Source organism: Papaver somniferum, unplaced genomic scaffold, assembly GCF_003573695.1.
Source record: "Papaver somniferum cultivar HN1 unplaced genomic scaffold, ASM357369v1 unplaced-scaffold_81, whole genome shotgun sequence".
In the NCBI taxonomy this organism is placed as follows: domain Eukaryota; kingdom Viridiplantae; phylum Streptophyta; class Magnoliopsida; order Ranunculales; family Papaveraceae; genus Papaver; species Papaver somniferum.
This window is the reverse complement of record NW_020651082.1, coordinates 4,991,415-5,000,299: the sequence shown is the minus strand read 5'-3', so window position 1 is coordinate 5,000,299 and position 8,885 is coordinate 4,991,415. Positions and strand designations below refer to the sequence as shown.

The following is an 8,885-nucleotide window of genomic DNA, read 5'->3' as shown; positions in this document are numbered from 1 at the left end:
TTGGGAGTTTGTGGTGTTTCTAACTCTACTCATCCTTGAATGGATTCAAATGAAATTGGAAATCATTTGTATGCATGATTTGATTGAGGTTAATTCTAAATTAGTGAATGTTAAGAGACTAAGAAAATTCACACCAGATATTTGATTTCGAAGTTTTTTATTTGTGCAAATGGTAAAGATGGTTCACTTTTTTGTGCTGAAATTTACAGTTTTTTAATGTGTGATTAGGTGGTTCTTGCTGCTTCCATTGTTAGTAATCTGGTAAAGGTGAGATTGCTTTTATTTGGCTAACTGTTAATTAGTATTCTATAATGAGCTGATACCATTTGAGTTACACTTGTTAAAACTGATGGTGTTTTTTTTTCAGTCCTTGTCTCAAGGCAGTTTGTGGATATGACTCGTATAACAATTGAAGGCTTACTTGATGCATTTCCCAAGTTGGTTGGTATAGGAAAACAACATACATTTGGTGAGATTGAAAATGTCAAATATATCTACTAACCAATGGGTGCTCTTTATTTGCTACTTGTAACAAACAAACAGAGCAACATAGTGGAAGATTTGGAAACTCTGCGAATGCTTTCCAAAATCATATCCTTTTTGGCCTGTCTATGTGCGCAGCTGTGTCAATGTTTATAATTTTATTTTTTTGTTTAGGCTCCTAGAAAACAGTAAACATGCTATCTAATCTTTCTTTTGATGAAAAGCTGATAAAGATTGCACAACTTGTTTCCTTAATTCTATTCAGGTTCCCGAATATTGCCCCGCTGTAGATGTAGAAGGAATTTTCCAGTCAGGGTTTGAGTTGATAATTTTTGCTTTTGATGAAGTAATTTGTCTCGGGCACAAAGAAACCGTTATTATTTCACAGGTTGAACAATATTGTGAGATGGAAAGTAAGAAAACTTGCATAAGCTGTTAAGGCAGAGTATCGACGACACCAAGGATGTTATGAAGCGTGAAGCTAGTGAGATTGAAAAAATCAAGGTATAATATAAACATTGGATCCACATATTAAGATCTGTTGTGCTTGTCATGTTTATGCAATCTTCTTCAAGTTACTCATTTGTATTCCTTTAGTTTTACAGTAATGTGGTAACATTTCATGTCCATATGCATCTTGAGAGGGGCAGGGAAGGGACGGAGGGCTTGGTTCTATGCAGTCACATCCAAACATCAACAAAGAACTATTTTCGAATGAAAACATACTAGGCCTGAAAGATAAAAAATAGACCGTTTCCAACCTGTCCACCTGTGATGCGGGTGTTAGTCTCTTGAGGTGGAGACTGCTGAGTACTGACGAGTCTTTAGTGCCCCTGACCAATGAGTTTTGATTCTGGAAACCATTAGTAGTTAAGTAATTTTTTTATTCTGGTACGTGTTATTAAACTATGTTGTGTTTGCAGTCAACTGCTGGCCGTCTGTATGTGGAGGTGACAGTTATGTTAGCATGGAATATGAGGCATCAATGATGCTTGATTTGCACAATCTTGTGATCTCGGTCCCCCTTCCTGCACTTCAAGATACACCAAATGTGAGCCAGGTTGATGGTGATTGGAGGCAATTGGTTCTTTTTTTGTTGGAAGTACTGTGCCAGCAACAATAAAAGTGGTACATCTCAACCCCTCTATTGTTTTTTCTACTTGAGTTGCGGCTGGAAAATTTGCCGATCTTAAAGTTGCATCTCCTTTATACTGATTCTTCTAAATGAAATCTTTTGTATAACATGAGAATAACTTGTAGATACCTAATTGAGATAACTAAAGTGATTTAAGTTAATCTGAAATGTTGATGGCTTGAGCTTGTAGTTTGTGTTGAGCACTGAAATTGGTGTCAATGATTTCACTGTTGAGTCGTTGACCCACTTGTCAGTAGCACTAGGCAGTATATATGCTTGTACATCCAAATAAGGGGAAAATAATCCTTGTCAGTATTTTGATTTGTGGAACCTTTTTATTTACTACTCGTGTGTATTCAGTGGAAGTAATCTTTCATCTTGCCCTCGCATTTTGCCATTTTGCAGAGAGTCTTGAGTTTGAGTTGCTAACTAGTCGTTTTCTCCTCTCTCGCAGAGAATTGCAGTGCTGAGGCTCAACTTACCGAGTCGAAGAAAGAGAAAGACTAACTGAAGGATACCAGCATTGATCGCAGCTGCTTGAGACATCTGTTGTCTTTTGTTGTTTTTTTTTTCCTTGGATGTTGTCTCCTTTCTTTAATGTTACTTGAAAAAAGAACACTCGTGAGATTGGGTTATTATAATATATGATGATTTGTTTTGAATTTAAAATGTTCTTAGTTTTTTAGATGACTTTTATTTACAGTTAAAGCAATGAGAGAACTTTTTATACGATTGAAAATGTATACTGGCAATTGAATATTAAAATTTATTGACAAGTAAACCCCATCAAGCATTTTGGACACTTAAAGTTCGTCGTTTACGGTTGATTGTTATTGACAGTAGACAGGTTTACCATCATTTAAGGTTTTTGACACCTTAAATAACGACAGGAAATCTGACAGGCAGGGTCTGTCAATAATCTCTATTATTGACAGATCTGTCCCGTCGGAAATGGTTCATTCTGGCGTAGTGTGTCAGCTTAATGACATGTCATCCCATGTGTCACGTCAACACGTGTCAGCGTCATCTTCTGCCATGTCAGCAATCGACTTTCACACGCATAGTGCCACATCAGCCCATCTGGTTCCACATCAGTAATTTTGTCCAATCAGCATGGACATGTCAGCCGCCATATCAGCAACTGTGAATATCTTTTTTCCACGTCTGCGATAGCACACACGCATCGTGTAAATCTTGTTTCGTCAACAACTTTTTCGTTTTAAGTCCGAATTGAGTGATTTTTGGCTCGTTTGAATCGTCTTTCAATGACCTACAACCTAGAAGCAAAAGTTTCCATGTTCAAGAAACTTTGTATGCACTTGAGACAACGACATGATCGAGTTCGAGGTTCGTGGATAATGACATGATCAAATTCAAAGTTCGTATAATTTTTTGCTTGAGGTTTGTTAGCAATATGATCAATTGAAGATAAGCAAAGAAAGAAAAGTTTTCAGTACGACGAAAGGGTCCGGAACCGAGGGACACGCCACACCAAGACAACATTTTAAGGGTGATTCGGAAAAAAAAATCACGATGGACACAGAAATAGGGATGGCAGCGGAAAAGATACTTGATCATGAGCCCACAACCATCTAACAAGTGAGGATCGAATATAATAGATCTATTTATCATTTCACCTGGGGGTGTCTTTGCAATGTGGAAATAATTCCTGCATATATTGGGGGCGGCTAAAGTGTCGCCAAGCAGGCAATCGAAAGCAACTTGTTTAAAGAAGTCGAATAATAGAAGACATCCGTTTTAGTATCATTTCAAGTAATGGGGGAGACTAGGGTTGAACGAACAAACGCCCGGGGAGGTAATTCCTCACAAATTGTTACATTATAAATAGAGTTTATAATCACAATTGAGAACACTTTTGCATGTATTTATTATAGAAATACTTGCAATGTTTTTCTAAAAAAGAGAAAATCACAAACAAAGTGTTTTGCGTGTCAAGGAAATAGTTGCAATGTTTTTCTAGAAAAGGGAAAAACAAAGATGAAGTATTTTGATAGAAGTACTTCAAGAATAAGAGTAGAAATGTTTCAGTAAAAGATGAAACAAAAGGAGAAAACGAAAAGCGTCTGGTAAAGGAGCTGGAGCGAAAGAAAGGAAATGTATGACAAAAAGCTAGAGACAGTCAACCTGTACACCAGAGATTGTCGTACATTCATTATTCGTAGACACAAGGAGGTTGAGTTGGCAAGTTCTAGTCCAGTACGGGAGCATATTGGAAATCAATGTGCCTAGCAAGATCCGGGGCAACTTGCATTCGAGTGAGTTATGTTCTCGAAGTCGAAATTGATTTATTAATATAATCCAGACGCCGAATATTCATATAAAATGAAAAATATTCTTGATTGTTCTTCTATTAAGGCTAAGTCTTATGGGCTAGATTGGAGGTGCTAGATTAGCACTTAAGTGTTGCAATTCAAAAAAAAAAAGTGTGGCAAAAAAGTTAACACTAGTTATTTCTCCTACCAGTTGCTAGCATGTGAACTAGCATGCTATATATTTTCACTGAATGATTCAGCGCTGGGAAAAGTACCTTTCGGGGAACGAAACATCGCTAGGAAGAATATTCCAACGCTACATCATTCAGCGCTTGACCTTTTTTTTTGTACTTTTTACTCCATCAGTATCAGTAATTAAATTTTATAGTGTTTGCATTCTTTGTTTTCTCACACTCATGTTACACCACCAGATAGGTATATTTTCAAATTTTGAATTTTGAAAAGTTTGACAATTTTTTCCAACGGTTGTTTGTTTCCAAATTTTAAAATTTGGCAAACTAAGAAATTGTTTCATTACATTGAAAAACAATGTTACAATGTTTTTTGAAATTAAAAATATATTGAAATTAAAATTCTACTTCTAAAACTTAAAAAAGTACATTAAAATTAAAATTCTACTTCTAAAAATTAAAAAAGTACATTGAAATTGAAATCCTACTTCTAAATTAACTTCTAATTCAAACTTAAAAATGAACTTCTAATAACTTAAATTATCACTCATATTTTAGGGGATTGGTTCTAAGCCATTGCGAACCAAAATCTCGTTCCTCCATTTCTTGTAAAGGGGTATCTCCCATTCTTCTACTTCATTCAAATTTTGGCGTAGGATCTTCAAGTCCGATTCTCTTTGTTGGATTTGTGCCAAGATTGTAGTGTTTTACATATTTTTATTAAGGAACTCTTCCTCGGTTTCATACTTTGAAATCCTTTGTGCTTGTGCATTTTCAAGAAGTTGTATGAGCTTGTCCATTTTATCATCTGCTCTCTCTGATGCTTTAGCCTCATGAGCCTTTTTCATAGTCTTATCTCTTCCTGTACTTCTAACATCATCCGTTTGTTCGAAATAGCGTCTTCTACGCGATATGTCTGAGGTATCAGAACTTTGAGTAGATGGAGAGTTACCAAACCTTGCCATATCCTCCAAATCCTCATCCATAGTTACCGGAGTGGAAGTACTAGGTTGAGTTGCTTGAGTAGGTTGAGTTGCTTGACTAGGTACATTATCATTATTCACCTCTGGATTATAATCTGGTTAATAGGTCTTTAGGAGCTGGAAAACCGATTCATGTATCCAACGTTTGCCACTTGCTTCTTCATAATTATGTCTTCCAAAGCGGTACTGTGGAAAAAAATGGAAAAAAATGTATTAGTGTATTATGAATGAAATATATTTGGAAGAAAAAAAAACATCAATTTTTTTTGCGGTACTTACATAATCTTGTTCATTCACTCCCGAAGGTCTATTGCGTAATTAAGGTCTTACGAACGAAATATATTTCCTCACTTCGCCTCTCAACGTGTTACACCTTGATTGCAATGCCTTCTTTTCCCCATTCCTACCTTCCGGCCATCTTTTAACGTACTCTAGGATAATTCTCTTCCAAAGTTGTGAACCTTTTTTTATCTTTTCCTCTAATCGAATCATTACTTGCTATCATCGGAAAAAAAAACCCCTAAAGTTTCACAATCTTACCCAAATCGATTTCGTGGACGGATTCGCTCCAAACCAATCTCAAATGATTCCAATGGTGTTGTTGTTCAAACCCACGGTGCGATTTGTGACGAAAATCCCTATCCTGCTTGATCTACTACATGCATTTTGGAGGGTTTTGGGGGTGAGGAAGAAATGAAATGAGGAAGAAGAAGAAGAATGTCGACCTTCTGTTGGGTTAGATCGATTTATGCAACGCTAAATGGTGCAGCTTTAAGCGCGGCATGGTTCTGCGCTTTGATTGAGTTGACTGTTCAAGCGCGGGATGGTTCAGCGAAAGGTAGTAACGCCGAATGGTTCAACGCTTGGCGATGTTTTGTTTCAGCGACTAGCATGCTAGACTAGCACTCTCATAAGACTTAAGTGGTTTTGCTAGCTGACGTGGATTGTTAATCTAGGTGCTAGACTAGCACCCCATAAGACTAAGCCTAAACAAATAAAAAAACTAATAAAGTGAAGCGTTTTTCTATCAAAAAGAAAAACTAAGGAAACAAATTTTCAGGCAGAATCAAATAATTTTGGCAATATCCTATAAGAAATGTGAGCTAAGAAATGAAAGTAAGCATCCTGCCTCGCTACGGGATAGTCGTCAGTAAACTAAATGCGTTGGGTACAAAAGACTTTGGAGTTAAAGTTTTTATAGGATTCTTGCGAAATGTTTCGAAGTAAGGGGAGTAGCCAACATAACATTGAGTAGTTAGTTTGATGGAACAAGTTAATTATCCCACAATGGCACGTGTCCCTCGACACACAAACATCACTCAACAAAACATTTTGGTAAAATTCCGTCTCTCACGTAAAATACACGTGGACTCGCTAAAAAGAAGTGCGTAATATTTCAGATGTGAAATATTTTGGTACTTAAATATTGAAGCAAGACAGCCTTGGTCATATATTGTGGTTTAAAGCTAATATTGTATTTTCCTTAATCCATCAACAAGTTGAGAATTAAGAGGGGGCGACGTTTGTACCCCATTAAAATGGTGCATGTGTGTACCGCACAAGCTATTGCATAGCGGTGAAACACCGTTTATTGAAGAAACCTATTTTGTTTATTATGGAAATTCGGTGGCATATTAAAGAAACCAATTCTGGCTTATTGAGGAAGCGCAGCTGGACTTATTAGAAAAGCCCGGTGGTTTATTAAATAAACCAAACTCTGGCTTATTGAGGAAGCCCAACCGGACTTAATTATTAAGGAAGCCCGGTGGATTATTAAAGAAACCCAAGGATTGTTAAAGAAGCCTAGTTTACTTATTTTAGAATCCCAGAAGATTTATTAAAGAAACCAATGGATTGTTATAGAAGCACGGTCTAGCTTATGATAGAAGCCCAAAAGACTTATTTTGGAAATCATTTTGAGATAGACACAAATCTTGGAAGATATATGAATTTTCCACGATAGATACAAGTCTTAATAGATAGACATGGATCTTTCAAGATAGACACGAATCTGGTGAAAATATACAAGGATTTTTCAAAATAGACTCTAATCTTGTCAAGATATACAAGAATCTTTCAAGATAAACATAAATCTGTGAAAGATAGGCATGGATATTTTGAAGGATAGATACATATATTAAAGGATATGCACAATTCTAGGTGGTTATTTTGGATAACTACAAATCTAGGGTTAACTACAACTAGGTTTGATTTTTTCCTATAAATAAAGGCCAAAATCCAACTCAAGGGACATGGAATTCTAGGTTTACTAACCATTCAAGAATTATTGTAATCATCATATCAATGAATTTTTGCCCTCCGGGATTCCATGTGTGGATGTAGCCACAACTTGCTGAACCACGTTAAATTCTCGTTCCTTTTATTTTTCTTCAAATTGCTGTCTAACCCTAATTTCGCATCATCATCATCATCGATCAATCAAGTTTTGTGCCTAAAAGTAATTTTTGGTAGAAACAATTACGATCCTCATTTTTCACCTTTGCCAATTTTTTGTCAAAAAGGGGGAGAATTAGTAAGTTTTATCCTATTAAATAGGGTTTATGGATCACTGTAAGAGGGACTGGATTTATAGTCAGAGTTTCTACGTATTATGCAAAAGATATAAGTATTGACTAAGGGGGAGAAACATAGCATCTCAGTATTACTTCGAAGTTGTGGTACAATTGAACTTTGAGGAAGGTAATAATACTACGTTTCTGTATAACAACCATTGAGTTGATTTTTATCATTCATAGAAGTCTCGCAAGAGTATCCTCATAAGTTGTTATCGCGTATCTTTAACAACAACGGTTCTCACTTGAAGTTGCATAAAACCATTGAAGAACTTGAAGTACGATGAATTCATGACGATGTTGAAGAACAAAGGAAACTAAGCATGATGGATTTTGTAGCTGAAAGGTTTATTTATTTTGAGTCCATATGTATTGATAGTTTTGTCATTAAATTGGCAAAATGGGAGATTGTTAGAGCACTGCTCGGTCGAACTCACAAGTTTTGGTATCTCAAGCTTGTTGTTAACTTTGTTTACACCAAAACTATATCTTGATTTTAGGCTACATTTAGTCAAAGACATTTGGAGAACTTCATCAATAAAAGGTATGTGAATACTGAACCATTCTATTTACTCACATGATCACCATTCCATCTCTTTCATACTAAGTCGTATGACTAATGAAATTTAAACAATGCACAAAATGAGTTTATAGTCAAGCTTGTCTTGTTGACATCTCAAAATATGATTCAAGCAATAGTCATATATTCATTGACTTGATGAATTTACTTAAAAATAATTTATTGTTTATGAACTAAGTTATCATTCAAGTTGATCATTTGAAGTCGGTGTCACTGTAGTACAATGGTAAAGTCATTAGGTGATGATATCAGTGACCTGAGTTCGAGCACCAAATTCTTTACCGATAAAAAAAAAGTTGATCATTTGAAAATTGCCCGAGCAATGATATTTGTCATTGATGTCATTTTGGAATGTTTCGAATTGAATATAAGAGAGATATAGAACTACTAAAAATCTGGATACAAGATGGGACACACACCGGCATAACTGTAATGGTTTCAGATCAGTGGTACACATACCCAGTACATGTTTCAGTGGAGCTATAGTTCAGTAATATTTCATGGCACATGTACCCAGTAAGCATACCAAAACAATCTAAGTTCATGAATTGGCATATGGTACACGTAACCAGTACATATACCAAAACAACGTGAGTTCGGAAACTAGATTACCGCACACGTGCCCCGTATGCGTACCAAAATAGTTTGTTTGGAAAATTTCCTTAAG

At 35.9% G+C, this 8,885-nt stretch overlaps 1 long non-coding RNA gene across 1 annotated transcript; it reads left to right on the top strand.

Moving 5' to 3' along the window:
- Positions 1–610: 610 nt before the first annotated feature.
- LOC113345334 lies at positions 611–2,287 on the top strand. Its single transcript, XR_003358082.1, has 3 exons — positions 611–987; positions 1,407–1,611; positions 2,073–2,287. It is a non-coding gene; the product is annotated as an uncharacterized LOC113345334 (long non-coding RNA).
- Positions 2,288–8,885: the final 6,598 nt, after the last annotated feature.